The 17940-nt window shown below is 39.7% G+C and overlaps 3 protein-coding genes across 3 annotated transcripts in view; all 3 read left to right on the top strand.

The window, feature by feature from the left end:
* The window catches only part of CLNS1A (chloride nucleotide-sensitive channel 1A), an 820929-nt gene that overhangs the window by 112509 nt on the left and 690480 nt on the right, over positions 1 to 17940 (top strand). The gene's annotated exons all lie outside the window — the stretch shown is intronic.
* KCTD21 (potassium channel tetramerization domain containing 21) overlaps positions 1 to 17940 on the top strand; it is a 540409-nt gene that overhangs the window by 400295 nt on the left and 122174 nt on the right. The gene's annotated exons all lie outside the window — the stretch shown is intronic.
* The window catches only part of GAB2 (GRB2 associated binding protein 2), a 210826-nt gene that overhangs the window by 112810 nt on the left and 80076 nt on the right, over positions 1 to 17940 (top strand). The gene's annotated exons all lie outside the window — the stretch shown is intronic.

The following is a 17940-nucleotide window of genomic DNA, read 5'->3' as shown; positions in this document are numbered from 1 at the left end:
TGTGCGGTAATTTGCACCTAGAGGCTTTTGTTGTTATTTGTTGTAGTGACTATGGCAGTAATGAGCCCGCTCCCAGAAAAGCTTGGCACATGCCCCATAGACAGTTTATTTGCATTTGGCTGGACTCCATGGTATACCCTGAACAAATGAGTCAGCCTATTGGAGGGGTGGGGAAACTGAATCATAGGGAGGCTGTGGGTCTTGCACATGATCCCCAGTGATCCTGAGGTGGGGGAATACCAGAGTTCTGTGTCCTGTTCCTAGCTGGATTATTCCTTAGCCTCAGGATTTGGGAGCATCAAGCCCCATGCAGTTCACCCTTAAAAGCACAAAGCTAGGAGGGGAAGTAAAGGAACCATTCATTGAACCCTGAGTCAGGCATCATATGAGGTGCTTGACACAGGACTCATATGTAAAACAGGAGTGGCTATTAATATTCTCAACAGTCTAAGATTCAGATTCAGTTTTTGCTTTATTGTGGTAGGTAACGCTGTTTATCTGGCAGCTGCATTGATCCAAACCATGTGAAGAACTGAAAAAAAAGTGCTGGGAAAAAAAAGGTTTAGAGTGATCCCAAATAATACACTAAGGCTTCTACACATCAGATTCTCATGACAACCTTATGAACAGAGCAGACGACACCTTCTTCCTGAATCTTAGAGAGGCCAAGGAACTTGCCTGAGATGGGGTGATCATACAATAAACAGCAGACCAAGGACTGATAGATCACTACTCAAAGATTCTCTAAGAGTTAACATGCAACAGTATATCATATTTTATATCACACACACACATAAACACATATTTTTTAGTTCCTGTGTCTACCACCCTTGAAGGGAGTTGAGGACACCAGATCTGAGAAGTTTCAGTACTTTTCTATTTGAGACATGTGAGGCAGGTCTTGGTGAGCAAAAAGAGCCCAGAGGACAGAGTCATAAGTCCTTGCTTTGCCTATTTATGACTTTATATCTAAATTAAGTTACTTAACCACTTCACACTCCCAGTTTCTTCATCTTTAAAATAGGATAATAGGCCAGATGCAGTGACTCATGCCTGTAATCCTAGCACTTTGGGAGGCCAAGGCAGGTGGATTGCCTGAAGTCAGGAGTTCATGACCAGTCTGGTCAACATGTTGAAACCCTGTCTCTACTAAAAATACAAAAAAAAATTAGCTGGGCATTGTGACAGGCACCTGTAATCCCAGCTACTTGGGAGGCTGAGGCAGGGGAATTACTTGAACCAGGGAGGTGGAGGTTGCACTGAGCTGAGATCGCGCCACTGCCCTCCAGCCTGGGTGGCAGAGAGAGACTCCGTCTCAAAAAATAAAATAAAATAAAATAAAATGGGATAATAATAGTAACAACACACGGGATAGTTGTAAGGATGGAATGAGCTCATATATGTAAAGTGCTTAGAAGAGTGCCTGGCCCAAAGTAACTTTGTTTTTGTTGTGGTGGTGGTAAAGACCACACAGCTTGGAGAAACCCCAGAATCTCCCTCTTGCTTCCCTCCTACTTTCTTATTGAAGAACTGTAGGGAAATAAACTTTTTTTTTTTTTTTTTTTAACGCCACAGGTCATGCTGGCTCAGAGTTTACAGTAAACACCAGGAACATTCAATTGGTTGTGCCCTCAGTTCAGGGCATCTTATGTAATGTTCTGCCCTATGGCATATACCTAGAAAAAGGGCTATTTTCAAGCCTAGACATGGGAGGAAGGTTGATATTCTTCGTAATTTGCAGCAAGGCATGAAGCTGATGTCTATCACTAGAGCCAGCCCTGGACAGCATTGTTCGTTAGGTAAAATTGTCAGTAGAACTCTGCTATGCCTCTTTCCTGTGACTCCCACCCCATCTCAGGGACTTAGGGCTCTGGCCTCTGCATGACCTGGTGGGATTGAGCTTCAGTAGGCACCTCTTCTTGCCCACAGCCTCACACCTCACACCTCACACCTCACACCTCACACCTCACACCTCACACCTCACACCTGCCACCTGACTACCACCTCACTCCAAGTCCAGTTGTCTCAGGCTTTCTAGGTGTCTTGCTACTCTGGTAAACTAATTGTATCTTAGGTATTCATGGAAAGAATTAATGAATAAACAAATGTATTGAGGCAATTTAAAAGCAATATAATAAGAAGTACCAAACACCACTGAGGCTTTTGTTGTTATGTTGTAGTGGCTCAATGAAAACTTATTGAATAATTTATTACTTTTGGTGTAATGCATTTACTATCCTAACCGTATGTTTGAAGCCCAGTTCAAATGCCCATCCTTTGTTGAACTGTTCTTGTATCAAATACAAATTCTCCCTTTTCTGTAACAGAACTTTATAGGAAAGTTTATGTATATAATATTCTTTAGGGAAAGAAAAAAATAAACAACCTTTAACTTCTGTTACCTTACTTGATTCTTGCAACCACCTGGTCAGAATGATCCTCTTCATTTTATAATTGAAACTGAGGCTTAGGTATATGGAAGAGCTCATGTTTACACAGTTCTTAAGTAATGAAGCTGACCCCAAAACTTACTTTCAGGTATATAAAATGTACCTAGTAAGTGTTCAATAAATATGGGGGGAAGAAAAAACTTACTTTCATGTAGTAAATTATTTTTACCTCAGTACGTTATATAAGCAGATGTATATTTTATGAAGTTGTGCCCATATTTTAACTTCCCCACTAGAACACAAGCCCTTTTGATCTGAGGACGGCCCCGTCTTGTTGCCTGTGCTTCCCAGAGCTTCACACATAATAAATGTTTGAAAGTAAATTGCTAATTTTAACAGGGTTCTTCAGTGGCAGAATTTTGTACAAAATCGTTGTAGAGAAAGAAAAAAGCTTTAGTAGGGAGACAAATCAAACTTTTTTCCCTGTATAAAGAGCTCCCTAATGGGCCGTCTTATTTTTTTAGAAAGAACTGTAAGACATACGCACAAGGGTACTCTTTCTGATGGGTGATACGAGGCTCAGGGTTTGTGGCACTGAACTTGGCTCTTTCCCACACCTGAAGCTGCAGCTGTAACACACAGCAGAGACTCGAGGACGGTGGCGCTGGAACACGACCAGGCCTGGGCTGCGGTTCGCCTTGGCAAACTGAGATTCATCACTATTAATATCTGAGTTTCCATTAATAACCCTTTTCACTGTGAGCTCATTTAAATTTTCTGTTCTCTAAGCTATTTTTAACCACACAATCTTGGGCCTGGGCCTGGTTCCCGCTTACAGATCATAACTTTCATTTTGGTTTTTGTACTTGCAGAAATAATAGGAATTCTGCCCACCGCCCTCTGCACCCCCCACCCCGCCTCCTGTTTCTGAGAGGATTGTATTGGAATTGTAGGTGAGGCAATTCTTTGTTATGCAAGACTTTATCCTATGCATGGTTTGAGGTTAATATACCTGTCCTCTGCTCTCTAATGCCTGTAAGGCTTTCCAATCATTGTGACAACTTACCGCACCACTGCCACCACCACCACACACATACACACACGCATACACACTTCTAACCCTCCCCAAAGTGAACAGTATTGGTACTGATTGAAAGCCACTACAACCAGACACCTATCTCTGCCACCCTTGATCTCTCTGTTGACTTGAGTCCCTATCCAAGGTACAACTAGGAAACAGGATGTTACTCTCTGTGTCCTAAGAAAAGCAGCTTTTCTGTTTCCCCAGAGCTCTCCACTTTGTGAAATAGAGAAACAAATTAAGATCTTGGGGATTGGGCTGCTGAGACCAGTTGAATATCATTGTTGCTCTGTCAAGACAGGTTTTTAAAAAAAAATATTAGCCAGGCATGGTGGCATGTACCTGTAGTCTCAGCTACTCAGGGGGCTGAGGTAGGAGGATCCCCTGAACCCTGGGGAGGTTGAGGTTGCAGTGAGCTGTGATCGTGCCACCATACTCTAGCCTGCGTGACAGACCGACACCCTGTCTCAGTTTAAAACAACAGCAACAACAACAACAAAAAAGGCAGGGGGCAGGGTTTAACCACAAGATTTTATTCTCTTAAAATTACATGAAAGCTGGGGAAGGGGACAGGGACTGGGGAAAGGCTATTAGTTAGTATGGAATTTCTTTTTGGGTGATGAAAATATTCTGGAATTAAATACTGGTGATGGTTGTACAACCTTGCAAGTATACTAAAAGCTACTGAGTTGTACACCATAAAGGGTAGATTGTATTGCATGTGAATCATATCTCAATTTTTTGTAATTGCTTGAGTCTGCTACTCTTAATATATCCTTACCTGTCATCTGATCTCCCAAGCTTGAAACTTTAAAAATCTGGCAGCTACTTTTGACTCTTCTCTTTGCCGCAGTTTTTATTTCTAGTGGGTCACTAAGACCTAACTCCTAAGTAATTCTCAAATTGCTTTTTTTTCTGTCCCCACTCCAAATGACCTTACTCAGGCTCTCCCTTGCCTGCACTATCGTGACTAGCTGTTAATTTCTCTTCCTGTCTCTAGACTTCTCCCACCCTCAGCATTTTTCCAGGATGTTTCCAACTATATCTTCAACTTTTTATTGTGAAATGGAATACACATACACAAATTATATAAAATATATACTGTACTATAAAGTACCCATATAACTACCACTCAGGTCAAAAAATTGCCAGCACCCCAGAACTCCCTGAATGTTTCCTTCTAATCATATTCTTCTTACTCCACTCCATCCCCTCTTCCAAGTATCATGACTGCTGTGGTAATCATGCCCATGCTTTTGTTTGTAGTTTTACCATAAGTTAAGTATGTGTATTCTCAAGAAATATTGTTTTGTTTATTTTTGAACTTTAGATAAATGAAATCGCATTTTTATTCTTCCTTCTCTCAACTTTATGTTTGTAAAATTCATTCATGTTGTTGTATATAGCCTGGTTGTATTTTCTTAAAACCTTGATCTGATCCTGTTTCTTCCAATCACATAGATGCTAAGTTCAAACTCCTTGATAATGGCAACATTCAAGGTCCTCAGGATCCTGTCTTGTAACCTGCCTCTCCATCTTCATTTGCAGCGAACTCTCTTCCTACATCCTTTCCCATAATCACATCAAAGATGCCCTGTCTTTCTTTGAGTAGGGGTCTTGCTCTGTCACCCAGCCTGGAGTGCAGTGTCGCAGTCACGGTTCACTGCAAGCTCAACCTCCCGTATGCCCTCTCTTTCTGTGCCTCCTGTGCTTAAAATCTAGACTGTCTTTCTACTCTTTAATCCTAGCATATTTTTGACTCCCTCCTCAAAGTAGAATAGTCTCATTTCCGTAATTATTTATACTCTGTCTCCCTGTTTAACACTTATAATACGTCTTGTATTGTAAGTGTTATAGGCCCATGCATCTGGAGTTCCAATATCTGAAGGCCCCAGAATCTGGACTTCCAGTGTCCAAGGGCAGAGAAACATGGGTGTCTCAGCTTCAGAAAAGAGAACGCTTTCCCTCTGTCTTTTTGTTCTTTCCAGGCTCTCAACAAATTGGATGGTGCTCACCCACATTGGATGAGAATGGATCTTCCTTACTCAGTCCACTGATTCAAATGTCAGTCTCTCCCAGAAACACCCTCAAAGACACACCCAGAAATAATGCTTTACCAGCTATCTGGATATCCCGTAACCCAGTCAAATTGGCACCTAAAATTAACCTTTACACTGTTATATTCTTACTTCTTTTGTATTAAAAAAATAGCTTTTATACACTTTATTCCATTGAATATCATTAACTCCTATGTTTGCAGGTTCAATTAGTTTTAAAATGTTACAACTTGGACAGCGGGAGCCCCTTTAAATCGTATCTTTTGACTCAACATCTCTCTATTTCTCTCTAAAATTTTTTGTAGAGATGGGATCTCACCATCTTTCCCATGCTGGTCTCAAACTCCTGGACTCAAGGGATCCTCCTACATTGGCCTCCCAAAGTGCTGGGATTACAGGTGTGAGCCACCATGCCTGGCCAAGTCCTTAACATTTTTTTTTCTGTTATTTATTTTTTCCTTTATTTTCCCCATCACAAATTTCATACACAATTGTGTGATATATATATATTTTAAAGCAACCTTGCTTTTATTACTGAACAACAATAATCAGGCTTACCTTATTTTTTTTTTTTTTTTAACTTTACAACATGGAATCAACCCCTTTCCAAAAGTTTTGATTCCTTTGGTAGAGATAATGCAAAGGACCCACTTCTAGGACTCTGGATGCACATGAAAGGTTGTAGTGTTCATAAGCACTGTTGCTGTCATGGGCTACTCTTACTGACTGAGTAGAAAAGTTAATTTTTTCAAGGTTATGAGTTCACGTAAGGGTGCTGTATCTAACTTTTCTTGGAGTGCATGGTTTTATTGACCATTAATACTGTCTCCTACATAAATATTGGAAAGTATTTTTAATTACTTGCTATGGTCACTTGCATTGAATTATGCCCAAATACAGGCCTGGTGAGAGATACATGTTCAAAACAATTAGAAGATAAAAGTTGATATTTATACATAACACATTTTGTAAAATGTATACACCTTACTTTATCTCTTTCTCTCTCTGACTATGTGAGATGGATGGAATTTGGTCTATTTTACAAACAAGGAAACTAAGGCACACAACAGAGGTTAAGTGACTCATTAGGGTCACACAGCTAATAAGTAAAGGCTGGAATTTTAATCTGTATCTTCAGAATCTAAATCCTGTTTATTTTCCAATGTCTGTACATCCTTTCAGTCTCTGCCTTCAAGAAGCTTACAAACACTTGTATACCTGAAATAACATAAATAACATTCATGATGAAGCTTGTAGCTTTATAAACCAAGGATTGCTTCCAAATGAAATCTCTACTTACAGTCCTTTCAGAGAAAACTTCTGATCTGAATGACGATAGCTTAAGAAAGCATATAGGGGCCGGGCGTGGTGGCTCACACCTGTAATCCCAGCACTTTGGGAGGCCAAGGCGGGCAGATTGCCTGAGCTCAGGAGTTCGTGACCAACCTAGGCAACATGGTGAAACCTTGTCTCTACTAAAAGTATAAAAAATTAGCTGGGCATGGCGGCGTGCGCCTATAGTCCCAGCTATTTGGGAGGCTGAGGCAGGAGAATTGCTTGAACCTGGGAAGCGGAGGTTGCAGTGAGCCGAGATCACGCCACTGCACTCCAGCCTGGCCGGCAGAGTGAGATTCCATCTCAAAAAATAAATAAATAAATAAAAATTAAAAAGTATATAGAGCCTAGATTTGGTTGGGATGGATTTATATTAGTAAATCAGGTTATATTCTAGTTTATTGAAAGCCCATGTTCATTTAGGGTACAGTAAAGTTCTAACAAAGATAAAGTATTAAATGTCTACGTATAGGGCAGGCATAGTAAATGGGTATAGATGTTTTAATGTAGGGGTTTACATTCTAGGCAATAAACTGCTGGGCTTGATTCTGTATTTTTGACTGCTACAGTGTAAAAAATATTTTTGCTCAGAGAAGGATTAAGGACAGAAATGGTTTGTTTCAATCTTAGAATTTTATTTAGAATTTCACTAGGGTTGTGCGTGGGCAATACTTGCCTTTTCCTCTAGGAAGCCATAGTTCCTCAGTTGGAATCTGCAAATTTTTGCTCTGAGGTTTCTTGGGAGAAACTGAGACCTTGGGAATGCATCCCGGACTCCAGAGAGCCCTATGCCTCAGAGTCAGGGTGTCTCAAGATGAGAAAGTACCTAAAAACTGTGTTTGAACTCTGATATTTATTTAGCTGCATTTTCCACTCAGACACAGGTAAAGAAGAGTGCCAGAAATAAAAAGACCAGGGGTTTTTCACTTCTTAAGATGAAAAGGTTTTGGTGCTTTTTTCCCAGAAGTGCTCATCACTTACCTCCACACAAAGAGGCAACCCTGAACCTGCTAAGCGGCCACACCAGATTATAAAGTTATAAAGAAGGCTGGCTGCAAGGCACCTGGAGCCTCCCTGTGCCACCTCCCCTCTGTGGAGCTCTCTCTTGCCCTGCCTAAACATTCAGGATTCATTCCTGTCTAAAGCCCTGATCTCCATTCTGTATCAGTTTTATACCTTAAAGTAAATCTAAATTGTGTAGAACACTGCTGGGAAATTTTTGCAGTTTTAGACACAAGACTCATTTTAGAATAAAAGGCTTTGGGTCCTATCTTTAAAAAAATTAAAAAAGACTAGACTTGAGTTTTTGTCCCAACTCTGCCACAGACTTCCGTGTATGAGTTTAGTAAGATACTACCATTTTCTTAACCACTGTTCCTTGATCTGTAAAATGATTATGATAATCCCTTTCTTTCCCTATTCATAAGGCAATTTTAAAAGTATAAAAAGGGATTTATATTCTGAGATCTCATCAGTACTGAGTCCTTAGTTGGCGTTCAGCTCAGCTCAGTTCCAGTACTATCTCTGGAAGGGAAGGAGAGGCACTGTGCCTGTCCTTCCAGAGAGGAGGCTTCTGGGCATTTGAGTGGAATCTTGAAGGATTAACAGGATTTTCACAGGGAATATCACATTAAAGCAGTTTGCTTTGCCCGGAATGTAGGATGTTTTGAGGCTGAGAATAGGCATGGAGGGAGAGAAGGTTGAAGACAATTTCAGGTAGCAGTTTGGAACCAAATGAAAGAAGGACCTTGAATGCTATCCTGAGTAGTTTAGAGTGTAGAACAGTACTTTTCAACCTTTTTCATATTACATTATACAAAGAAAACAATATTTTTAATGTCAGGCTGCAGGTAGCTATTGGCAAGGGGTAACTGGCCCAGGGACTACAGCTTCTCTGAGGGCTGCAGGAATTAAAAACTTTTAATAACTTGGCACTTTATCACTGGTCAAGAAGCACTGCTAGGCAACAAGGAGCCTGGTTAAGAAAATTCAGGAAAAATATTTCTTCTTTGTCTCTCCAGGGTCCAAGATGGTAATATGACTTCTACTCTAGATTCTTGCCTTGGGAGCCTGGCCCTTGCTGAAATCGAGTACACCAAAAATGGGTCAGCCTATCACTACAGTTCCTATACCATTAAAAGGTTAATAGGAGATTAGCAATTGCCAGGGGGTGAAAGAAGGGGAAGTTGGAGATTGACTAATGGGTATGGGATTGCTTTTTGGGGTGATGAAAATGTTCTGGAATTAGATAATGGTGATGTTTGCATAACCTTGTGAATATACAAAAAAACCCTAAATTGTATACTTTAAAAGGGTGAATATTATGGAATATAAATTTTATCTCATTAAAAAATAAAAGCATAATAGAATGTTATGAACAACTTTACCTCAATAAATTTGATAAATGAAATTCTATGAAAGACACATATCAAAACTGACACAAGAAGAAAGTAAAAATCTGAACAGCCCTATACCTGTTAAAATAATTTAATTATAATTTTAAATATATAATTTAAATGTAATTCATAGGCATCATTTATCAACCCTTCCCCCAACTTTGCCCTGGTTTTCACTAAATCTTTGCTTAATTCAGTGCTTTGGATATAACTGAGATCAGTTCTTTCAAGGACATGAGAATGAGGTCTTTCAAGAGAATACCTTTTGTTTCTCCAACATGCAGAGGATTGGCAACAGCTCATCTGTTGCTTTGCCAACGGGAGAGGTAAGAAACCTCCAGGCCTGGATGACTTCTTCAATAGATTCAGTCAAACAGTAAAGGAAACATAATCCCTAGATTGATCTGTAGATTCAGTGAAACCCCAGTCAAAATCCCACAACTTCTCCTTTTTGGGTAAAAATTGACAAACTGATTCTAAAATCTGTATGGAAATGCAAAGGACCAAGAATAACCAAAACAACTTTGAAAAAGAGCAAAGTTGGAGAACTTGCACTACCTGATTTCAAGACTTATTATAAAACTGCAGTAATTGAGACAGCATGATACTGACATAATTATATCTAAAAAAATGAGATCATTTAAACACAGGAAGTCTAGAAATAGGCCTACATGTATTTGATCAATTGGTTTTTAACAAAAATGCAAAGGTGGCTGGGCGCGGTGGCTCACACCTGTAATCCCAGCACTTTGGGAGGCCAAGGTGGGCGGATCACGAGGTCAGGAGATCAAGACCATCGTGGCTAACACGGTGAAACCCTGTCTCTACTAAAAATACAAAAAATTAGCCGGGCGTGGTGGCAGGCGCCTATAGTCCCAGCTACTCAGGAGGCTGAGGTAGGAGAATGGTGTGAACCCCGGGCGGTGGAGCTTGCAGTGAGTGGAGATCATGCCACTGCACTCCAGCCTGGGTTACAGAGCGAGACTCTGTCTCAAAAAAAACAAAGGTAATTTGATAATAAAAGGATATTTCTTTTCAACAAATGCTGCTAGAACAGCTGGATATCCATGTGTAAAAAAATTGAACATGACCCTTTTCTCATACTCTATACAAACATGGATCATAGACAGATATCAAAGCTAAAATTGTAAAACATCTATAAGAAAAGTAAAAAATCTTTTTGACCTTGGAGTAGGCAAAGATTTCCTAGATAAGACACAAAAAAAGCCTGAACCATTTTTTTGAAAAAATGTTTTATTTCCACAGGCTTTTGGGAGCAGGTGGTATTTGGTTACATGAGTAAGTTATTTAGTGGTGATTTGTGAGATTTTGGTGCACCTATCACCCGAGCAGTATACATTGAACCCAATTTGTGGTCTTCTATCTATCACCCTCCTCTCACCCTTTCCCGAGCCCCAAAATTCATTGCATCATTCTTTTCCCTTTGCATCCTCATACCTTAGTTCCCATTTATGAATGAGAACATACCATGTTTGGTTTTCTATTCCTGAGTTACTTCACTTAGAATAATAATCTTCAGTCCCACCCAGATTGCTGTGAATGCCATTAATTCATTCCTTTTTATGGTTGAGTAGTATTCCATCATATATCTATCTATCTATATAGATACGTTAGATATAGATATAGCTATAGATATAGATATAGACATCTCACAGTTTCTTTATCCACTCATTGATTGATAGGTATTTGGGCTGGTTCCACATTTTTGCAATTGCAAATTGTGCTGCTATAAGCATGCGTGTGCAAGTGTCTTTTTTGTATAATGGCTTCTTTTCCTTTGGGTAGATACCCAGTAGTGGGATTGCTGGATCAAATGGTAGTTCTACTTTTAGTTCTTAAAGGAATCTTCACACTGTTTTCCATAGTGGTTGTACTAGTTTACATTCCCACCAGCTGTGTGGAAGTTTTCCAATTTCACTGCATCCATGCCAACATTTGGTTTTGTTTTTTAAATGGCCATTCTTCCAGGAGTAAGGTGGTATCACAATGTGGTTTTGATTTGCATTTGCCTGATCATTAGTGATGTTGAGCATTTTTTCATATATCTGTTAGCCATTTGCATATCTTTGTTTTGAGAATTGTCTGTTAAGTGTCCTTAGCTCACTTTTTGATGAGATTGTTTTTTGCTTGCTAATTTGCTTGAGTTCATTGTAGATTGTGGATATTAGTCCTTTGTCAGATGTATAGACTGTGAAGATTTTCTCCCACTCTGTGGCCTGTTTACTCTGCTGACTGTTCCTTTTACCATGCAAAAGCTCTTTAGTTTAATTAAGTCCCAGCTATTTATCTTTGTTTTTATTACATTTGCTTTAGGGTTCTTGGTCATGAAATCTTTGCCTAAGCCAATGTCTAGAAGGGTTTTTCTTCTGTTATCTTAATAGAATTTTTATAGTTTCAGGTCTTAGATTTAAGTCCTTGATCTGTCTTGGATTGATTTTTATATAAGGTGAGAGATGAGGATCCAGTTTTATTCTCCTACATGTGGCTTGCCAGTTATCCCAGCACTGTTTGTTAAATAGGGTGTCCTTTTCCCATTTTGTTTTTGTTTGCTTTGTTGAAGATCAGTTGGCTGTAAATATTTGGGTTTATTTTTAGGTTCTCTATTGTGTTCCATTGGTCTATGTGTCTGTTTTTTACCAGTAGCATGCTGTTTAATGACTATAGCATTATAGTATAGTTTGAAATCAGGGAATGTGATGCCTCCAGATTTGTTCTTTGCTTAGTCTTGCTTTCATTATGTGGCTAAATGGATCAAAAAAGCCTGAGCCATTTTAAAAATTGATGTTGGACTCATCAAACTGAGAAAACATTTGTTCTTTAAAAGATACCACTAAAGACTGGGTATGGTGGCTCACGCCTGTAATCCCAACACTTTGGGAGGCCAAGGTGGGCAGATCACCTGAGGTAAGGAGTTCAAGACCTGCCTAGCCAACATGGTAAAACCACGTCTTAAAAAAAAATACAAACATTAGCCGGGCATGGTGGCGGGTTCCTGTAATCTCAGCTACTTGGGAGGCTGAAGTGGGAGAATCGCTTGAACTTGGGAGGCAGAGGTTGCAGTGAGCCCAGATCATGCCATTGCACTCCAGCCTGGGCGATAGTGCAAGACTCCGTCTCAAAAACAAACAAACAACAAAAAAAAAAACCACACAAGATACCACTAAGAAAATGAATATGTATAATTATTATTTGTCAATTAAAAATAATAATTTAAATTCCAAAAAGGGAAAGGCAAGCCCCACACTGGGAGAAAATGCCCTCCCTTGCTCCCATTATGTGTTTGTGTGTGTGTGTGTGTGTGTGTGTGTGTGTGTGTGTGTGTGTGTGTGTGTGTCTTTGTCTGACATCTGCATCCAGAATATGTAAAGGACTTATAACTCAATAGTACCCCCCAAATTAATTTTAAAATGGCAAAAGAATTGAACAGACCTATCACAAAAAAAGATAAATGACAACTAAACACATGGAAAGTTGCTCACTGTCATTAGTCATCAGAGAAATGGAAATTAAAACCACAGCGAGGCTGGGTGCGGTGGCTCACACCTGTAATCCCAGCACTTTGGGAGGCCAAAGCAGGTGGATTACTTGAGGTCAGGAGTTGGAGACCAGCCTGGGCAACATGGTGAAACTCCATCTCTACTAAAAATACAAAAATTAGCCGGGCATGGTGGCGGGACCTATAGTCCCAGCTACTTCGGAGGTTGAGGCTAGAGAATTGCTTGAACCTGGGAGACAGGTTGCAGTGACCCGAGATCATGCCACCGCATTCCAGCCTGGGCAACAGAGTGAGACTCTGTCTCAAAAACAAAAACAAAAACAAAAAATAACCACACACACAGTGAGTTGATATCATTACACACCCCCTACAATCGTCATAATGACCAAGTCTTGTGAAGGAATTAGAATTCTCATACATTGTTGATAGGACTGCAAAAATAGTACAACCATTTTAGAAAACAATGTGGTAGTTTTTTTAAATAAAATTAAACATAAACTTACTGTGTGACCCATTCATTCCACTCCTAGGTATTTAACCAGGAGAAAAGAAAACCTACACTCACAAAAAAGACTTGTACAATAATGTTCATAGCTATTTTTTTCATAATTGCTCCAAGCTGGAAACAACCTTATGATCCCTCAATAGGTGAACAGATAAATAATGGTACCTCCATCATACACTACTCAGCAATTTTTTAAAACTACTGATACATACAGAAATATGAGTCAGTAATTACAACTTCATGTTGTGCATAAAAAGCCAGGCACAAAAGAATATGTACTGCATGATTCTATTTTCTGTGATGTTCTAGAAAAGATAATTTAATCTATAGTAATAGCAGATCAGTGTTTGCCTGGCACCAGGATAGGAAGTGAAGATTCACATGGAAAGGGCACAAGGTAACTCTTTGGGGTCATAGAAATGTTGTGTCTTGATTTAGGTGGTGGTTAGATGGTAAATATATTTATAAAATTCAGCCATCTGAACTGTTAAGATGGATGCATTTTGTGTTATCTAAGTTATATCTATGTAATGATAATTTTTGTTAACAAGGAAATAGAAGAAAAAAAAGGATCAGCCCAGGGTCATTCTTCTAATTCTGTATACTGAATTCTTACAAATTAAACAAAAGCCTTTCCAATGGCTCCTAGAGAGGCTAAGGAAGTCTCTTTATGGGAATGTTTTCCAGCTATATATACAATACTCCAAGCAGCTGGACTGATGTAAGTTGGGGCTCCCAGGAGCAAGATAGGCCATTTACTTGATCCCCTGAATTAATCTTTGGAATAAGGTTCTGTTTCTTCTGTCATCCTTTAATGATTTCCCTGCGTTTTTGTAGAATACTGTGACCAGGGAGGAGAAGCCAAGTTCCTGAAGCGCCCCATTATCTGTTCATTCTGTACCTTGGAAGTAGCTTTTCATGATACTGTATTTGTTCATGACCAGCAAATTCCACTGTGTACTGGACTCCAGATGGCTAGTCCACATGGGGAAAGCTCTCCAGAAAGCACCGGATTTTGTGCCCATGTTCATGTGTATTCACAGTTTGGGCACCTTTGGAAGAGTCAGTCTAGTACAGTCCAGAAGCTCTGCCTGACATTTTCAACCCTCTGTCTTTTCCTGTGATCTTAAAATGTCAGAAATTGAAGTGATGGTGGAGAACAATAAAGTCAACACTTGCACATTATAGATGAGGAAACGACCCAGAGCAGGAAAGTGTTGATTTTCCCCTATAAGTTCACATTTCAGAGACAGAGCTGGAATCACAACCTGAATATCTAAACTCCTGATACATTTATTCCTCTAGTACAGCTCACTAAGTCAAGGCTACATCCTGCCAATCATCATTAACAATTTAGTGCATTGTTTCTCAAAATAGGGTCCTTGAACAGTCTGTAGTAGAGTCATTTGAGGTTTGTATGCCTGAACTCTACTCCAGACCTACTAATCTGAATCCCTGTTGAGACTGGGGCCTGGGATTCTCCATTGTGAATAGATGTCTTGGTGATTCTGATGCACATTACAGTTTGAATACCCCTGTTGAAGACAGTAGTGAGCTAATTTAAAGCAAAGAAGTAGAACAATCAGATGCATATTTAAGAAAATATGGAACCAGGTCTTTGGAGGGCCTGCAGTACTGAGAAGCCTTTGTCCTAGAGGAACGGAAACAGTTTATATTCCTGGGCATCATTTGTCTATTCTTCCCCCAACTTTGTGCTGGTTTTCCCTGGTAACCTTTGCTTAATTCAGTGCTTTAAATATAACTGAGATCAGACCATTCAAGGACATGAAAGCAAGGTCCCTCAGGGTAATGACCTTTCTTTCTCCAATATGCAAAGGGTTGGCAACAGCTCATTTGTTGCTTTGTCAACGGGAGAGGTAATTCCCCTAATGGATTTCGAGTCCTCTGTAGAAAGGTTGACCTGGTCTTTGGGGAATGAATCTCACAGAATTCAGTCTGTGTAATTACTGATACAGGGCTCTTTGGTTTCCCAGATGTGACCCTGTCTCTCTCATACACATCAAATTCGTCTTGTCCCTTTGTCTTTGATGTGGTAGAGGCAGAGAATGGATAGAATGCACCATAATAGGTTTGTCAGAGAGATGTGACTATAATTCTCTTCTCCATCATAATGAGTCATAATACAACCCACCCACTTGCTCAAGCTGGAAATCTTGAAGGCTTTATTCTTCCTTCTCCGGTATCTCCCATATTCTGTCCATCATCAAGGTTAGTCATTTCAGCCTCTGAAATATATCTTGGTTGCATATGCCCTCTTGAATGTATATACCTTTTGCCACTGCCCTGGTCCATATCACCATCATTTCTTGAGCAGTAGTCTATCTGGGCTCACTACTCATACTCTTGCCCTACTTCAATGCAATTATTATAGGCCAGAATGATCTTTTAGAATTTTCAATATGGAAAAATTTAAAGCCCACTGATCTCATGTTCTATTTACTTAAAAATATAGAATTATGTGGATTAAAATGTGAAAGTTCCCTGTATCCTTTCTCTTATATACCCATTCCCCTCTACAAGGAGCCATTGGTAGCAATTTGAAATGCTTTTCTAAGCATTTGTAAAATGTGTGTATGTGCATATGCTATATATATACACTTTATGTGGTTGTATGCATGTTTGTGTACATAAATATATGATAATATAAATAATATGTCAATAATATGAATAGTATCATAATACATCGTTCTCATGCTCATTTGCCAATATATTGATTTATTAATCATGCCCCTATTGAGGGATTTTATTTAAGATAAAATCTAAACTTCAATCTACCCCTGCCTTTTTCTTGTTCTACTTTCCCCTTTGTTTACTGTGTTCCAGCCATGACCTCCTGTCAGGTCCTCCCATAACCCAAGCTCACTTCCTCCTCAGGGCCTTTACCTATGCTGTTGCCCCTGCCTGAGCTACTCCCCTGGGTACACGACAGTAGTTTCCATATGATGGACTGCTATGTTCTGGGTCCTTCAAAACACACTCTCTCACACCCAGTATTGCTTATGAACTGAATAAGTGTTTTCCGTGAATTTGTACTTTTCCCCCCCCAAAATATGGGTATTCTGATTAATGGAATAATTAATGAATTCATTGTAGCTTTTTGTTCATTAACAAATACTTAAAAATATGTTGTTTTCTGGAGGAATTCTCAGATTATTTTATAATATTTTAAAATATGTTATTATAATATTTGACTTACCTTCAATAATTTTCTCTCCACAGTTTTTCACCCTCCCCTCATAAACATCACCAAACTCACCTTTATTATTTTAGTACACCAAACTTTTTCATATACAGTGAATCTTCATATTCACACATTCTAGATTCTGTACTGACTAAAATTTACTTATAACCCCAAAATCAATACTCACCATGTATGGTCTGAATGTTTGTGTCCCTCCAAACTGCATATGTTGAAATCTTATCCCTAATGTGTTGGTATTAGGAGGTGGGGCCTTTGGGAGGTGATTAGGTGGGCCATGAGGGCAGAGCCCTCATGAAGGGGATTTGTGCCCTTACAAAAGCAGCTTGAGGGCTTTTGTTGTCCCCTCCACCATCTCACCAGACACCAAATCTGCTGGTGCCTTGATGCTGGACTTCCCAACCTCCGGCACTGTGGACTGTAAATTTCATGTTTATAGATAACAGTCTGAGGTATTTTGTTTTACCAGCCTGAACAGACCAAACAGCGTGCTTTAGCTGTTAATCTCAGACATTCACACGGACAGGGCAGTGAAAACATCTGAGTCTCCTGACGTGCACATTCCTAGCTGAGGTGGCACAAGGCAGTGTTCTGTGTACTTATTTCACCTCTCATCCTGTAAACAAGTGTCTTTGTCATGTATCGGGTACCATGTTTTTTGCATTTTTGTGCTTTTTGTTGGTGATTTCACTGTTTAAAATGATCCCCAAGCATAGTGCTGAAGTTCTGTCTAGTGTTTCTAAACACAAGAAGGCTGTAACGTGCCTTACTGAGAAAATACATGTATTAGATAAGCTTTGTTCAGGGAGAATTGAAGTGTTGTTAGCCATGAGTTCAGTCTTACTGAATCAACAAACGTTAAATAAGGTGTCCTTAAACAGAAACAGACATAAAACGAGGTTATGTATTGACCGATTGATAAAATTGTGACCAGAGGCTAACAGGAACCTAATCTGGTATTTTTCCCCTAGAGCAGGGGTTCCCAGCCCCCTGGGCTGAGGACCCTTACCATTCTGGCCTGTTAGGAACTGGGCCTCAAAACAGGAAGTGAGCAGCTGGTGAGTGAGCATTACTGTCTAAGCTCCACCTCCCGTCAGATCAGCGGTGGCATTAGATTCTCATAGAAGAGCAAAGTCTGTTGTGGACTGCACATGCAAGGGACCTAGGTTGCACACTCCTTATGAGAATCTAATGCCTGATGATCTGAAGTAGAACAGTTTCATCCCAAAACCATCCCTACCCCTGTCCATGGAAAAATTGTCTTCCACAAAACCAGCCCCTGGTGCCAAAAAGGTTGGGGATCACTGCCCCAGAGGAATGATTCGCCATTAACTAATACAGTGTTTGTGCTGACTTTACAGACCATAACTACCAGAAGTAACAAGAGTCACCTATACTCATTCTCTTTTCCTGAAAGTTCTCCCTCCAGCAGTTTTTCT

This window comes from Macaca thibetana, chromosome 14 (assembly GCF_024542745.1).
Source record: "Macaca thibetana thibetana isolate TM-01 chromosome 14, ASM2454274v1, whole genome shotgun sequence".
Taxonomy (NCBI): Eukaryota; Metazoa; Chordata; class Mammalia; order Primates; family Cercopithecidae; genus Macaca; species Macaca thibetana.
The sequence above is the reverse complement of the archived record's forward strand: the minus strand, read 5'-3'. Positions and strand labels throughout refer to the sequence as shown.